General features: G+C 37.7%; 1 protein-coding gene across 10 annotated transcripts in view; it reads left to right on the top strand.

Annotated features, from left to right (window-relative positions):
* Nucleotides 1-18,208, top strand: part of SNX13 (sorting nexin 13) — a 143,558-nt gene that overhangs the window by 121,560 nt on the left and 3,790 nt on the right. The window lies entirely within an intron of this gene.

Here is an 18,208-nt window from a genome sequence, read left to right as displayed (position 1 = left end):
CAACTGAGTCAGAACTCAGCTATGTAGCTCTGTTTGATTAGCCATAATATTTATAGCCTTCTTGGACCTGATCCACAGATTTCTCAGACATCAGATGTGATTACCGCCATCTTACCAAGGATAGGCATAGTATTTCTCAAAATGCATACTGTAACATATTGGTCCCTTTAAGATATTCCTGAGGGGAATAATTTTATATTTTTATGTAACTTACCAAAAACCGTAAAATGTTTCTTTACAATTCAAATGATATCAAAGTTTCTGAAAAGTTCTATAATAAATAAATCTGTTTAACTTTGTGTACCTAACTTCCCAAACTTGATTAACCACCGAATCTTTCATCATAAACACCTATTAACAGCTTTAGGATAATGTTCTCAAGGAACATGGTTTGAAAAATCTAAAGGTGAAGCATCTTTAATTAGAGAATACAAATTCTAGACAGAAAAACCCATGGATTTGGGACACGAAGATTTACTTTTTTTTTTTAAGCCTACTATTCCAATGGAAAATTTAGTCTTTGGAAGAAAAAGGAGAGTAGGAAAAATTAACAGCTGATTATTTAGCAGAAATTACGGTTGAATTTGGCCCTGGGTACCTGAATAATGAACTCAGGGATGACAGAGTACGTCTCATGAGAAGTGAGAAAGATATTTGCCAAAAATCTTGCTCATGTGATCAAAAGAGGAGTAACTTGGAAACACAGAGGGGAGAGAGAAATGTAATACAGTTCCATTTTTACAATGTTGTGTGCCAGGCATTGATCTGTATATAATGGCAGATATTATGTTTGATCTAGGAAAAATTGTAGCAGCTGAGAACCTAGTACCTCACAAGAAAAAAATTAATAGAATGAAAATTATACTTAACTCTGTCTACCAATGTGCAGTGTGTGAGAAATATATGAAATGTGATATTTTAAGTTGGTAACGTGACCTTTTACATATCATTGAGTGGAATAAAACAGTCGGACTATGTGTTGAAAGTCCCCAAGACCACACCCTGGTGATTCACTAGGAGGGCTCCCAGGACTCAGCCTACAGTCATACTCACAGCTAAGATTTAGTATAGCAAAAGGACGTGAAACAACATCAAAGAGAAAAGGTACATGGGGTGTGGTCTGAGGAAAACCCAGCTCAAGCTTCCAAGGTCCTCTCCCAATGAAGTCTCGCAGGATGTACTTAATTCCCCCCAGCAATGAGTTGTGACAACACATGTGAAATGTTGCCAATCAGGGAAGCTCATTCAAGACTCTGCTTATGATTTTTATTGTGGGCAGGTCATGTAGGCACCTGCCTGGCATGCACCTAAATTCTGGACTCCTGGAAGGAAAGCACATATTCTGCATAAACCATCTATTTTGTATGAACAGTTTAGGAATAGTGAGCCACTTTTATCAGTTTTGGGAATGGTAGGAATACTCTGGAAATCTAAGTTCTCAGATACCTGAGAATAAGGTCCAACCTTGTAAGCAGGCCTTTCAAAAGATAGCAGTCATACCTGCTATGGTAACTTTTCTGCACAATTGTCCAAAGAAATGGGTAATAAAAAGTGAGGAGTCATCTCACCGAAGGTCAGTAGGATTTATTCTTGTGTAGAAGCCTCCACACCTAAAGGTGGAAACACAGCAGAGACTTTAGATGTAGATAAAAGGGAAAAAAGGTCAGGTGATATTGATATGGATATATATTGCAATCCAAGAAGCTGGAGGAACAGATTTATGTATTTCCAATAAAGATTCCCATAGCAAACAGTTATATCGCACTTACTAATCACAGCAGCCTTTTGAGATGTAGGTACTGTTATCTTCTCCAGTTTATAGATGGGAAAACTCAGGCATTGAGTCAATTATCTAATGTTCCACAACAGGTAACTGATGAGGCTGAAATCTCAGCCTAGGTGGTCTGACTCAAGAGCCAGTTTCTCAACAGTGGTGCTATTGATGTTTGGGGCTGCATAATTCTCTGTTGTGAGAGCTGTCCTGTGCATTATAGGATGTGCATCCTTGGGCTCTACTCACTAGATAATGCCAGTAGCACTATCTCGCACTCCTAGTTGTGACAACCAAAAATGTCTTCAGGCATTGCCAAATGATGTCTGGGAGCAAAATTGCCACCAGTTGAGAATCGGGGATCTATGCCCTCGGTCATTGAAACAAGATCAGGTGGGGACTGCAGACTTCAGTTCTGGCTGTGTCTTTTCTCTATTAGCAAACACCTGGCAAATTTGTGACTTTCGTTGTAGGGAATGTAAATGAATGCCTAACTCTGCCTTAATAGGAGGAGAAGGCTAGGGGCAGTAAAACCAAATATTTTACGTTGTTTTTATTTAAGTAAGCCTTCCATAGTTGAGGAGGGGAGGAGGGGAAGAGAGACATTGCAAGTGAGATAAACAAGAAAAATGGTTTTCGTGAAAACGTTTGAAGATGTGAGATAAATGATTATATGAGAAAATTGTTGTTTTACTCCATGACGAGGCTATTAACTCAGTAACATTGATATTTGTGAGATATTTTTCTTTCAAGTAACTGTTTTTGTTTGTTTCGGAGCCAGTCCTTCTAGAGCCTGAAAATTCCCTTTCCGTCTTTGTAAGTAAGCCCCTTTGGAAATGTTTTTGTGTCTGAGTTTTCCTTTGACAGGTGGAAGTTCCACTGGGATGCCCAGGTGACTCACCTTCTGCACTGACTTTGTCTCCAGGGGTGAGCCTCATTCAACAATTAGAGCTTTTATCCCTGACTCTTTTCTGCTTTCTTCCCTCTGGTTCTTTTTCTGGGTCTTAGTCAAGTCTGGTTCTGGTTTTGATTAGTGCACAGCTGCTTTATTTCTCCATTGGTGGAAGCAATGTTGGGAAGCTAATTTTGTGGTCTGACCTGATTCTCTATCAAGCAGCCATTTGTCTTTTTTGTTTGTCTGCTTGTCTTCAGATTTCTTAATACCTACTGGCATTTCAGATGTAAGTTTTGTCAGGCCAATAGCTGGTCTCACCTGTGGGATTAAGAAGTTGTTCGTGTTGCAGCCTATGTGAGTAGTGGTGTTTCTTCTGCCAGAGGTTCCTCTCTGTTGTTTTTCTTATTTACACAGTACTATAAGCTAAAAAAAAAAAATTCCAGAAAGAGCTTTTGTGCCTGCTGGAAAGAAAGTGGCTCCCTGCAATTCTTTGTATCTCTGACCTCCCTCCTTTTAAAGAGGCTACAACAAATTGGTGAGTTTTGTTCTTTAGTTTTGATTCATGGATGAAGTTGTAAAGGTGGCCCGGGTAGTTGTCTTTGAGTGTGTGTGTGTGTGCGCGCGTAAATAGAAAAAAAAAAGTCTTTTCTCTCCTTGTAAAAGAAAATTAGTTAGCCTTTTACAAAAGATCTTTTTATAACTCTAATACTGTATTTGCAGCTGGCATTCACCCACCTTATTGTCTCTCAAAATTCTGGAAATTAATTGGGCATAAAAATTGATCATTTATATGCATAGTGGAGTAATCTAATTCAAAAGTACAGATTAACTATCAAATAGAAGAGAATGAAGATTTAAGAAAAAAATTGAAATTAGTTTCATATGGTTTCAAAGAATTGAGAGAATTTTCCTTGGTCTTTATAACAGTTATGTCAGTGTGTGTTTGTGTGATGGAATGGGACTGCAAATTGAATGGGAAAGATTACTTCAGGTTTGTTGAGAGCTTCATGACTTCCTAAGCAACCTAAAGATGCTGAATAGCCTGATTTTTCTTTTTCACTTTTTTAAAGACAAAAAGAAAAGGAAAAAACCCCCGCAATGAACCAGATGAAGACATGAGAAAGAGCTTTGTGTTAAAAACAAAGAAAACAAAATGTACACAAATATACTATACTGAAATAGAAAAAAACCCGGTGCTATACTTCTCCAGAGATTCCTAGTTTGCCCAAGAGTTGAATAAAATTCTTTTATTACATGAGTAAGAAATACGTTCTAAATGTGTTTGTTGATAGGCTTGTGTGCCTTTGCTTATCTCCATAGATAATTAATAAAATAGATTATAAAGTCTCTTAGATGTAGTGGAGCTCCTAGTTTGATTGCATAGACTAAGTAGGACTTACATAAATTAAAAATAAAAGAGCCAAATAATTTTCAGAAATTAAAAAAAAAATCTAATGGGTAAGTTTGCTGGCTCTTTAAAGAACTCAAATACTTGCTAAAGAAATTGGGCAGAAAAAGTTAGCCCTTCTGTAAATTAATTGCCTTGATTGCTAGGATACTAGATAAGAAACAAAGGCATATATATGTTGTCAAATAACAGGAAGGAAAATGCTCAGACCTTATTTTAATAATTTGCTATGTAAATGTGGAAAAACTTCAGATAATATTACTAAACAAAGTGAATACTGGACAAATTAGGTTTAATAATTTTGGTTTGGAACAACTACATATCTTTGCCCTAAGGTGAAAAGTAATATTGCACTAAAGTTTCTGATTTATACAAAACTTGGATATATCTTCCTTTGGAAAGCCTAATTTGAATGTCATAAATTTCCTACACTGATTTAATGGTTTGAATAGGTTATCTTTGTCTCGAAAAAACACTTAAGATTATGAAAATGTAAAAGTTGTGTTCGACCAAATTAGTAATTTTCAACTGGGGGTGAGTTTTCCCCTTGTGGAACATTTGGGAATGTCCAGAGACATTTTTGATTGTCAAGACTTGAGAAGTTGCTACTAGCATCTTAATGAGTAGAAGCCCGGGATGCTGCACCCCACAAGAAAGAACTATTTGGTCCAAAATGTCAATAGCACTGGGGTTGTAAAAACTTGGACTAAATGAAATTATTATGGCTTTATAAAAAAGGATTTATTTGTCTGATGTTACAGATCATAAGATGATGCTATATGGTTATTTATTGCATTTACAATTCCTGTGTAAAAATAGTCATTATTTTTGAAATTCATCTGTCTTGTTGCATGTATCAATAGCTCATCCTTTTTCTTGTCATAATATTCCATTATATAATACCACAATTGTTTTATCCACTCATTTGTTAAAGGACATTTGGGTTATTTCAAGATTTTGTTAATTGTGAATAAAGCTGCTATAAACATTGTTGTATAATAAAGAATGTGACTGGCCTCTCTTCCTGGTTCCTGTGAGGTGACTCTAAATGCTTGGAATTTCCCAAGTAATAGGAGTATCTTTGCTATTTGTGAGCCCCTAGCATTACCTAAGTTTATACTGAGGAGATGAATTGATTTAGGATGGGGGCTGGTCATGAGAAAGATCAACTGTTTGATTGGAGATTTGTGACTTTGAGCCAGCCAACCTCTGGGGAGGGGAGGAGAATTAGAGATTGAGTTCAATCACATGGCCAATGATTCAATCAATCATTTCTCTCTGTAATGAAACCCCAATAAGAATTCTGAATACCAAAGCTCTGTAGAGCTTCCTGGTTGGAGAATACATTGCTGTGCCAGTAGGGTGACCAACCCTAACTCCTGGGAAGAGGGCATGGAAGCTCTGCACTGTGGAACCTTCCAGACCGCCCTCTGTGTGTCTCTTCATTTGACTGGTCTGATTTTTATCCTTACAGTAAAACTAATCATAATTATAGTGCTTTTCTGAATTCTGTGAGTAGTTTTAGCAAATTTTTGAACCTGAGGAGGTTATGGGAACCTCTGGATTTGTAGGCAGTTACTGTCTAAAGTACAGGTGGCCTGGCCACCCCCATGGGTAGCTGGCATCAGGAGTAAGGGCAGTCTTGTTGGAGACTGTGCCTTTAAACCTGTGGCATGTGATGCTAACTCTTGAGTGGTTAGTGTCAGAATTGTATTGCTGTACGCTAGGTGGTGTCAGAATAAGCATTCATGTATGTACATGTCTGTGTGTGGACATATGCTTTCATTCTCTTGCAGTCTTTTGGGTAAATGCCTAGGCAAGGGATTGCTGGGTTATATGATAAGTATCTATTTAATTTTATTAGAAACTGCCAAACTGTTTTCCAAAGTGGTTGTAGCATTTTGTGTTCCCACTAACAATTTGTGAGAGTTTCAGTTGCTCTGCATCCTTGCCAGCACCTGGTATTATAAAGCTTTTTTTCCCCCAAGTTCAGCCATTCTAATGGGTGTGTGGTTGTCCCTTATTGTGGCTTTATTTTACACTTCCCTGGCGACTAATATGTTACGCAATTTTCAGATATTTGCCATCCTGTCTCTTCTTTGGTGAAGTTTGTGCTCAAATTTTTTGCTCATTTCTTTTTAATTGAGTTTGTTTTCTTATTAGTGAGTTCGGAGGGTTCTTTATATATTCTGGAAAACGTTCTTTATCAGATGTGTGTTTTGTAAAGGTTTTCTCCCAGTCTGTGACTTATCTTTAATTTTCTTAACAGTATCTTTTGAAGAACAGTAGTTTTTAATTTTGACTAAAAATCAAAGTGTAATTTATGAATTTTTCCCTTTTTTTGTTTTTTTCAAATAAGTATATCAGATTTTTTTTTTTTTTAAAGATTGGCCCTGAGCTAATATCTGTTGCCAATCTTCCTCTTTTTTTTTTTTCTTCTCCTCAAAGACCCCAGGACGTAGTTGTGTATTCTAGTTGTATGTCCTTCTCATTCTGCTATGTGGGATGCTGCCTCAGCATGGCTTGATGAGCGGTGCTAGCTCCATGACCAGGATCCCAACTGGTGAAACCCTGGGCTGCCAAAGCAGAGCATTCGAACTTAACCACTCGGCCATGGGGCCAGCCCCCAATTTTTTCTTTTTGACTCTTCTGTTTTGTCTAAGAAAACTTTGTTTAACTCAATACCACAAAGATATTCTCTTATATTTTCTTTCAGAAGTTCTTTGGTTTTAGGTTTTTTGTTTAAGTCTGCAGTCCATCTCAAATTGAGTTTTAAGTATAGAGTGAGATATGAGCTGAAGCTCCTTTTTCCCCCCACGTATTAATACCCAATTATTCCTGCACCATTGTTACAATGATAATCTTTGGCACCTTTGTTGAATATCAATTGGTCATACATGTGTGGTTCTATTTCTGGATTTCTGTTCCATGGGATTGATAGATCTATCCTTTTGTCAGTACCATACTTTCTATTTGTACTAAGTCTTGAAATTAGGTAAGTATGAGTTCTCGAACTTGATTTTTTTGCTTCTTCAAAATAGTTTGAGCTGCTTGGGCTCCTGTGCTTCTCCATATAAATTTTGGAATCAGCCTATCTACAAAACAAAACAGCAACAAAAACAAAACCTACTGGAGTTTTGATTGGGATTGCATTTAATCTGTAGCTCAACGTGGTGAGAACTGACTTCTTACTATTGAATCTTAGAATCCATGAATATGGTATGATTTCTCTCCTCAGTGTTTTCTAGTTTCAGTGAACAAATCTTTTACATTTTGTTGGATTTAGTCAGTTTCATGGTTTTTAAATGTTATTGCAACAGGTACTGTATTTTAATTCTAACTTACTTTCATTGCTACCTGTAGAAATGTCATGCTTTATACTGACCTTATATTCTGTGACCTTGCCAAACTCACTTAAAGATTCTTTGGGATTTTCTACGTAGACAATCATATCATCTTATTAGGTAGTTTTAAATCTTCATTTTCAGTCTGTGTGCTTTTTTCCTCTCTCTCTTACTTTACTTCATTGGCTAGGAATCCCAGTATATTGCTGAATAGGAATGATGAGAGAGGGGATATCCTTACCTTGTTCTTTCACCATTAAGTTTGGAGGTGAGCTGTAGGCTTCTTGTAAATATCGTAATCAGACTGAGAGAGTTCCCTTTTATTCCTGTTTGCTGACAGCTTTGATCACAAATGGATTTTGGTTTTTTCAGAAGCTTTGCATCATTTTCAGTGATTATATGGTTATTGATTATTAGTCTGTTAATATGGTGAATTACATTGATGATTTTCCGATATTGCCTAAACCTTACCTTCCTGGGATTAATCCCAATTGCTCATGATTTATTATCCTTTTTATATATTGTTGGATTTGAACCACTATTAAAAATTTTTACAGCTTTGATCATGAAGGATATTAGTTACTGGTTTTCTTATAATGTCTGGTTTTGGTAGCAAGGTAATGGTTTTCATAAAATGAGTTGGCCCCTCTTTTTCTGTATTCTGGAAGAATGTGTGTAAAATTGGTATTATTTCTTTCTAATTGACCTGTGAGGCCACAGGGACCTGGAGTTTTCTTTTGTGGAAAATTTGAACTATGAATTCAATGTCTTTCATAGATATAGAATTATTCAGGTTATTTGTTTCATCTTGAGAAAGCTTTGTAGTTGATGTCTTTCAAGGAATTTGTCCATTTCATCTAAGTCGGAATTTCTCAACCAAAGTGACATTTGGGAGGATAATTCTTTCTATGGGAGGGTGTCTTGTGCATGATGGAATGTTAGCAGCATCCCAGGCCTCTACTCTCTAGATGCCAGGAGTAAGCCCCCCAGTTGTGACACCCAAAAACATCTTCAGATATTTTTGCCAAACATACCCTGTGGATTGAGAACCACTGTTTTAAGTTATCACATTCATTGGCAAAACCTTTCTCATAATATTCCTCTCCTATCTTTTAATGCTTGTAAGATCCATAGGAATATTCTCTCTTATTCCTGACGCTGGTAGTTTGTATCTTCTTCTTCTTCTCTCCCTCCTCTTGCTCTTCTGCTGCTTCTCTCTTTCTCATATCAGATTGACTAGAGTTTAATGAATTTTATTAATCTTTGCAAAGAACTGCTTTTGGTTTCATTGATTTTCTCTCTTGTTTTTCTGTTTTCAGTTTTACCTATTTGTTTCTGCTCTTTACTATTTCTGTCCTTTTGCTTGATTTAGGTTTAATTTACTCTTCTTTTTCTAGTTCCTTAAAGTGGAAGCTTGTATTATTGATTTAAAACCTTTTTGTTTTCTAATATGATCATTTAATACAATAAATTTCCCTTTAAGTATGCGGTAGTTGCATCCCACAAATTTGAAATTGTTTTTTATTTATTTTCATCTAATTCAGAAGATAGATCATTTCTATTTGACTCCTTCTTTGACCCATGGGTTATTTAGAAGTGTGTTTAATTTCTAAACATTTTGGGATTTTCCGTATATCTGCTATTCATTTCTAGTTTAATTCCATTTTGATTAGAGTACGTACTTTATATAATTTCCATTCTTTTAACTTTGTTGAAATTCATTTTGTTATCCAGAACATGATCTATGTTGGTGAATCATTTACGTGCACTTAAAAAGAATGTACATTCTGTTGTTAGTGGGTGGAGTGTTCAGTGATTATTTGTTAGGTCAAGTTGATTGGTTGTAGTGTTCAGGTCTATATCTTTACTAAATTTTTTTCCTGCTTTGTCTTTCAGTTACTGTGAAAGGAGTGTTGAAGTCTCCAATTACAATTGTGATTCTGTCCGTTTCCTTTTAGTTCTATCAGGTTTTGCTTCATGTTTTTGAAGTTTTGTTCATGTATATTTAAGACTTTTATGTCTATATAATGAATTGACCCATTTATCATTGCCTAATATTCCTCTTTATGTCTGCTAATATTCTTTGTTCTGATGTCTACTTTGTCTGATATAAACAAAGGCCATAAGAAAACATACTGAAGGCTGGATTTAGCCCAGGGACTCTAGTGTGTTGACCCCTGTTTTAAGAGCTTTCTTGCTGACAAGACGTAGTTGACTGTTTTGTTGATTTGGGAATTTAAGCCATTTATATTTACTTTAATTATTAATATGGCTGAATTTAAATTTACCATCTTGCTAGTTGTTTTGTATTTTTCCCATTTGTTCTTTATTCCTTTTTTTTTTTTTGGTGAGGAAGATTGGCCCCGAGCTAACATCCATTGCCAATCTTCCTCTTTTTGCTTGAGGAAGATTGTCCCTGAGCTAACATCCTTGCCAACCTTCCTCTATTTTGTATATGAGACCCTGCCACAGCCTAGCTTTATGTGCAGTGTGTAGGTCCACGCCCGGGATCCGAACCTGCAAACCCCAGGCCACTAAAGTGGAGCATGCAAACTTAACTACTATGCCACCGGGCTGGCCCACTGTTCTTCATTCCTTTTTTCCTCTTCTTTTGAATTGAGTATTTTTTATGATTCTATTTTATCTTCTCTAGTGGCTTTTAGCTGTGCTTCTTTAAAAAAAGTTAATGGTTCCGCTAAAGTTTAAAATATACAACTTTAACGTATCACAGTTGCCTTAAAATAATATTATACTGAGTTATGTATGGTGTAAGAATCATACAACAATATATTTCCAATTTTTCCCTCTTTCATTGTTGTTTCCTTGTTGTACATTTTATTTTTACATGTATTCCAAGCCCTACAGTAAACTCTTAATTATTTTATGTTAGTCAAATATCTCTTAAAGTGATTAAAGAGAAGAAAAGATATCCTTTATATTTATGTTCCTTTTTTTCCATTTACAGTGCTTTTCATTTCTTTGTGCAAATCTAAGTTTCCATCTGGTAATAATACTCCTGCCTGAAAATTTTTTATTTAATCTTTCTTGTGGTGCACATCTGCTGCCATTGAGTTCTCTCAGTTTTTATTGTATACAAAAGTATTTCACCTTCATTTTTGAGCAATATTTTCACTGTGCATAGAATTCTGGGTTGACTGCTTTTTTCCCCCAGTACTTTAAGTATGATATTCCATGACTCTGAAAAAATCAGGGAGGAGGGCGGGTAGGGATGAATAGGTGAAGCAAAGGGGATTTTTAAGATGGAGAAACTATTCTTCATAAAACAAATGGTGGATACATATCATCAGGCATATGTCAAAACCGCAGAACTATACAATACAAACAGTAAACCTCAATGTAAAGGATGGACTATAGTTAATGTAGACCATCGTTTACATTGTTTATCGATGTACTTTAATAGTGTACATTATGTAATTATTTTAACTACATTAATTAGTTATTACACTACAGTAAGCACTTGTAACAAATGTATAGCCCTAATGCAAGATGTTGATAATAGGGAAAACCGTGTGCGGAGTTGGAGGGTAAGGATGGGGGTGTGTTAAGTATACGGAGCTCTATGTACTATGTACAGTTCTGTAAATCTAAAACTACTAACAAAAGTAGAGTCTATTAATGGTTTTTCAAAATATGTCACTCTGTTGTCAGTCTTGCATGGTTTTGGATGAGAGGTCTTATGTAATGCTTTTCTTTGTTTATCAACATTGCATCTTTTTTGCGAGCTACCTTCAAGATTATTTTCTTTATCTTTGCTTTACAGCAGTTTGACTATGATGTGTCTAGATTTGTGTGGTGCATGTGCACGTGCGCATGCATGTTATTTTCATCTTGCTTGGAACATTCATCTGAACTTCTTGTATCTGTGGTTTCATGTACTTCATTATTTTTGGAAAATTATCTTCATATATTTCTTATTTCTGCTTCTCTTACTTTTTCTGGGACTCCATCTACCCATACGTTAGTTCAGTTGATGGTGTCCTACATTTCTGGGATTTGTTCCCATTCTTTTTTCTCTTTGTGTTCAATCCAGGAGAGAGGATTTGATTGATTCATCTAATCAACATCCAGTTTAGGGCATTACTGTTAGATGGAGATTTCAGGACAGACCACTTCAGAAGTCAGCCTTGGGTCAGGAGCCATTCTTTGTCCAGTCATCTAGGCACTATGTCATGGTATAGAGCATGGATGCCTACAGCTGATTCTCTCAGCAGGGCATCAGAGGCAAGGAGATTTCTGATAGATGTCATAGGCATGGCCAGCATCCCAAGTATGGCAGACTCCTGTCCAATACGGCTTACAAGGGAGGGCAAAGTAGGAAAAGCAAAATCATCCTTTGGGAGAGAGAAATCAAGATTATCTTCATACTCCTGTCCTAAATCACAAAAATAGTGTATAGAAGTTCATTCATCTTCTGGATGTCCATGTGAGTTTCTAGGAAATAGTTGTTTCCATTTTACCTAGAATTTGTATGTGGTAGAGTTAGGAGAGAGTTACCTCTGAGGAGGCAGAGAAAAGTTTAAATGATACCTACAATCATGTAGTTAATAATACACTGAAGATTAGACACCAGGTCTAGGTTCCTAGCACAACAGTATCATACATCCCACCAAAGCTACACTTGTCTGAAGTTGGTACATAGAAAACAGTTTTTAAGGAATTCACTAATTAATCCCCTCTGTAGAAGGGTAATTGTGGGGAAAGATAATCCTTTATTAGCTGTAGTGAGACTTGTCGCTCCCTGACTACTGCTCCTGCTTGTCATTGACTTGTACTATTTCACGGAGTGAAGCAGTATTCAGTGAGGGAAAACAAAAAGAAAAAGGGCAGTGGAATAAGACTCTCAGTTGTAAATCTATAATTCACTGGTTATGTGACCCTTGTCACTGACAAAATCATCTGAGGCAGTGACCCGTTTGAACCTCAGCTGTGCTCGCTCTTGAATACAGATGCTTTCAAGCACGTATAATTGACATATAGAGAGGCCCTAAGAACCCTCTGGAAGGGAATGTTTCCTAAGGGAAGAGGGAGTCTGGATGAGAAGCTTGGTTAAATAACATTGCCCAAGTGATCAAGAAGGAATAACAATACTGAGGGCAGCATCTCAAAGAGGAGCCTTTCCAAAATCTCTGCAAAACCTTAGAGTCAAAGGGCAATTATTTGGGACCCATGTAACTGAGAGTATAGCTCAGATATGGAGCTGAGATGAATTCACTTCGGGAGAACAGCTCTGGTGCACTGGGGGCTCTGAAGAACAGAACACATCTCTTCTTGGGCACCCATGAACCATTGGCAAGCACAGCTCTCATGGACGTGAGGTCCAGCAGAGCTCTGGGCCCTGGCTCCTCTTCTGTGCATTCCTTTTGGGAGTTATTCTCCTGTTAGCCTAAGTCACTCATTTTCTTTTGATACTTTTATCTGTTCAGAGTTAGGCTTTCTGGATGATGTCCACACATTCTTCTGCAGAGCTATTTCTATTTCTTAAATTATTGCTGAGTTTATGAATTAGTTTGAGGAATTTTCTTCTGTGGATAGAGCAGCATCAAATAATAAATGGTAAAGAAATGAATGATTCTGTTCCTTCAGTCCATCTGCCAGCTGGTACTTAGAGCCACCCTCTTGTGTTGGTGCAATGAATGATACAGTGATAGAGCCTTCAATTTATGGTGTCATTTAATTTCTTTCTTTTCAGCTGTAGTCATGGAGATTAATTTACCAAGAGCCAGTTTACAACTTATTAAAAAAACCAAGCAGGTACTTTTACATTGTATTCTTTAACTCTGTACTTCAGAGTGGCCCTTCAGAGTTTGATTCACGAGACTGCTCTTTACTGATGGCTAATGGCAGACCTTTTCCTAAATAATAATAATCCTAGCTAACCTTTAAAGAGTGCTTGACATTTGAAGTGCTTTACATGTTTTGCCTAATGTAATCCTTGAAAAGTCCCCATGAGGTAAGTAGTAGTATTCTTTTTTTTTTTTTTTTTTAAAGATTTTATTTTTTCCTTTTTCTCCCCAAAGTCCCCCAGTACATAGTTGTATATTCTTCGTTGTGGGTCCTTCTAGTTGTAGCATGTGGGACGCTGCCTCAGCGTGGTTTGATGAGCAGTGCCATGTCCGTGCCCAGGATTCGAACCAACGAAACACTGGGCCGCCTGCAGCGGAGCGCACAGACTTAACCACTCGGCCACGGGGCCAGCCCCAGTAGTAGTATTCTTATTATCCCCATTCTAGAGCTGCAGAGACTGATTCGGGCAAGGTATGTCATCTGTGCAAGGTCACACAGTTAAGTCTTGGTGGAGCCAGAATGCCAAGTTGCTGTCAATCACTGTGCCATCTTGCCTCCAAAGAGTGAGGAAAATGCCACTGGGTGCAAATCCAAGCTTGAAAGCAAAGACACTGGATCATGAATCACAGTGGGGACATATGCCCAGTAAAGAGAACCCATGGCCCTTGAGGTATGAACATATGAGGTTGACTTGTTCATGGATCTGGCAGCCTGAAGCGAGAACACTGTGAGGAGGACAACGTGTAAGGCATTATTAATGCTGCATATCAATTAGTGGGCCTGTTTCTATGAAGTGGCAGTCACAAATGCAGACAATTTCCTTTGAATTATCAATTCTCACTTCCCTCCAATGATTTGGAAGGAAATTCAGGTGACTTCCAATATTTATCAGAGAGAGAACTATTGTTCTATACCTGTAAGGATTATACCCTCAGAATGCCCATGTCAAGGAGAAATAAGATTTTCGAAGTTGTTTTATGTCAATGTTGTTTTTAATCTCATAGCAGAAGCCTACATAAGTTTGTCCTGGGACTCAGACATGCCTAAAGGCCTGGTGGAGCAGGCTGCTCAGGGCTCCCTTGGTGTGAAGGAATGAGAAGCCTTTTGAGATGGAAGAGGGTTCTTAGAAACCCTTCTAAGGGCAGAGGGTAGGAGAATGGTAGGCCGTAAGTGAAGAGTAGGATGTCTGATACGCATTTAGATAGTTCTGAAGTCCTATTTCCACTATGAGTCTGAAAGTGAAGATTATAATGAAAGATCAGGTAAAAAATTAATCAAGGCAGGATCCTGAGAATACAAGGTGCCAGGAAGTGAGGGTGCCAGCACCAAAGATAGCCCCTTGGCATGGAGCTCAGAGGTTTGCAGTCAGGACACAGATGTGACAATGAGGGCCTCAGCAGCTGTGGTGGCATTAATCACGCATTAATCAACACAACACAGCCAGAGCAGGCGAGGACGAAAAGGTTGAAAGCTAACGGGTAGCCAAGAAGACCAGGCCAAGGAACACATGAGCTGGCAATGGGATTGTGTGGCTGTTCTCTAGAAGTGTGGCACTTTGGGCATCCTACTTAGTATTCATGAATCATCATGGGCACGTGAGAGATGGACTATGGCCTTGGACCATGGCAAACCAATTGGTACTATTATGATGCAAGCTTGCAACTTCCTGAAGTCTTTCTGATAAAAAGTTCAGGCTTAAGAATAGATAATCTTCAGACAATAAATTGGAAAATTACAATAAAGGGACACATATTGTTCCTCCAGTCCTTGAAGAGTTTGGTTTCTAAAAGACACGATCTTTAAATCCATTCACAGTGTGGAATGGTTGAGCACTTGAAATTGCTGGGGAACAGAGCCTACTACTCTCTTGGAAAATCTTTCAGCAACAGGTGTTATTTCTTTTTCTCTTCAGGACATCAAAAGGTTAAAGAAGCATGAAATTTTCCCAATGCAGCTTAGCTGCTAATTGTACACAAAGAAGTGAAATTGGGATGGACTTGTGAACAAATGCCCTTTGGCACCTGTTTTTGCCATCTTGGTTTGTTTTTCTTCCCACAGCATTTTACACCTCCTAATTTAATTTGTGACTGGCCCCCGTCCTCCCAGCTGTTCAGGACTAGAAAGCACACACACGCATTCCAATTGTGGTTATTGGGGCTTATCACAGGGCAGGGATAGAGCCAAAGGCATTGGCCGAATCATACGCAGGTCTTGAGGCCCAGCACTCTCGCTGCCTTATCTCACTATGTGCTGGTAACTTGAGAGGGGGATCTGATAATGAGTCTGCGGAAGTTGAAAAACTATAGAAAGTCTATCTCATTCAAACAGAGCTTTCTAGGGGCTTAATGGGACTTTGGGTCACAGAGGGGCCCATGCAGGAGCTTTGTAGTATGAAAAGTGACTTTGGTTAGAGTAACCCCTGTGAAATTCTTACCATACTCCTGAATCAACCTGCCATTTAGTTGTGCTTTCTGGGGAATTTGGGCAGATCCTGGAAGCCAATAGCAGACACATCCACCAAATTAGGAGTCTGGAACACTGGAATGTTTGACTTTGATCTTGCACTTTCGCACAATGCCAAGGAGATGTGAATGGACAGAGATAGTACACTTTCTCTTTTGGGCTGCGGACAATGTGAATTAAATCCCAATCCTCATGGCTGCTGTTTTACAAAGGGTACCTGTAGAGTTGAGTGGACAGAATGATATGGATTTGAAAATCTCATCAGATGAGTGGCACAATATCTTTATCAATAGGGACAGTGTTTCTCTGGATCTGTTTCCTTCTGAAGTCATCACTGTAAAGTCACTGTTTGTTACTTCTGTAACTTCCCCAGGACAATGAGGGATGTTGGCAATAACATGGTGCATTAAACAGGCCATAAATTTTTCTCCAGGACTGAAATAATACTTGAGTACAAAGGCAAAGGCCTCTAGCTGCCTCATAAATCAAAAACATGGTCCCCAAAGGGACGAAATAAATCCAGAAATAATCCAAAATACATGAGAGAATTTATGATAAAGAGAATGTCTCATATCAGTGGGGCAAAGAAGGCAATTTAATAATAGGTGTTGTGAAAATAGTGAGCTTGTTCATACCTCACCTGTATCACAATAAACTTAGTATATATTAAAAATCCCATATTAAAAAGAAACTCTAAAAGCACCAGAAGAAAATATTGGGAGAATTCTTTTGTATCCCTGAAGTGGGGAAGGTCTTTCTAATTATGGCTCAAAATCCAAAAGCCATAAAATGAAAGGTTAATTCAAGTACATAAAATAAAAATAACTTTTGCATGGCAAATTATGCCATAAACATATCAAAAGTCAAATGACAAACTGGGAAAAAATTGTACCAGCCGAGGGCTAAATTCCAAATACATAAAGATCTCCCAAAAATCAATTTGAAAAAAGAGATTTCTTTCAAACATAAAGGCAGCACATTATACACTTTCTGCCTCTTGCCTTTCAGCTCAGTGATAGCTTCTTCATACTTTTTCACCACTGTGTTTCACTGTTTGGAAAAATCATAATTTCTTTACTCAATCCCCTATTAATGGACATGTGGGTTTGTTTTTTCCAATCTTTTGCTTTATATCATTTTTCAAGAATTGTAATGTTCAAGAGCTAATTAAACTCTGAAGTTAGGTTGCCTGTGGATTCAAATTTTGGCTATTATCAGTTTCAAACTACATGACCTTGACTTTGGGCCTCTGTTTCCTCAGCTGCATAGTGGGTTTGAAGTTAATAGTATCAACAACGTGAAATTTTCGTGAGGGTTCAGTGTGGTAATGTACAGGTAAAGGACTTAGAATAGTACCTGATCCACAATAATTGTTATGGAAGTGTTAGTTATTATTATCACTATGTGCTATTATTATTATAGATTTTGCTGGTCTTGTGAACTTCTATTTTTGAAATGTTTAGGACTCATAGTGAGAGAGAGGGAACTTGAGGGGAAATGCTGTTCCCTAAAGGGAAAAAGTGGAATCCAATGGTGAGGAATAAACTCTCTTACTTGCTGTTTCTTGCTTTTTAGTGAAGAGTTGCTTAGAAATGCAGCATGACAGGGGGCCTGGATGTCAGTAAATGTGGGAGCAACTCTGGAATCTGCATTTTAATAAGCATACCAGGGGCTCTGCTGCAGGTGGTCTCAGACAGCATTTTGAGAAAGTACTGCTAACTGTCTGCTGGGTGGATATTCTCATTGAAAGCATGGTGACTTAAAGAGATTGATGAGGTTCAAATTTCTTAAAAAGTTAAGTCAGTGTTTAACTATAATAGACACCATAATCCAGTACAGAAGAAAAGATGCTCACTTTGTTGAGGCATTATTATTTCATAACTGCCTTCAAGGCATGTTGCTCGTTTGTGTGTTGCATTCTAATTTATACTGCAAGTCCTTGAGGTCAGTGAACTTGATTTCCAGTTTTTTCAATGTCCTCCAACTCCAGTACATGTTTTCTTAGCACGTTCTCATTGGTATTTTAATGCTGTTTAGAGCTACTAAAGAAAGAAGGAAGTTCCAATGCTGCTTCAAGATTTCTTATTACCCTTAAGATTGAGTCTTCATGGTATAAAAGAAAGACCACAGGCTTCATAATCAGTTAAATCTCAGCTCATCAATTACTAACCTGAGAAATGTTGGGAAAGTTACTAAACTTCCCTGAAAATCGGTTGACTCATTTGTAATATTGGGATGATAATAATTAATGCCCATAGTTATTCCAATGACTAGAGATAATATAAAGAGGATGCCACATAGCAGGTGCTCAGTGAGTGATAGATATTACTTGACTAAAGCTGCTTTTTCCTGGGGATTCTCTTCTGGTTGTCTGATGCCCCCTCCTGGACAGTCCAGAACCTGGGTCACTTGCTTCAAACTAAAGGTCATGTGGTTTCCTGAGGCAGTGTATCAGAAAGAATCTGAAATCAAAGCCAAATATAGCCAGGCCAACCAAGAAGAAAAGCCAGGAAAGAGGCACT

The sequence above is a fragment of the Equus przewalskii genome, chromosome 4, assembly GCF_037783145.1.
Source record: "Equus przewalskii isolate Varuska chromosome 4, EquPr2, whole genome shotgun sequence".
NCBI classification, from domain to species: Eukaryota; Metazoa; Chordata; class Mammalia; order Perissodactyla; family Equidae; genus Equus; species Equus przewalskii.
This window is presented reverse-complemented; position numbering and strand designations above follow the sequence as displayed.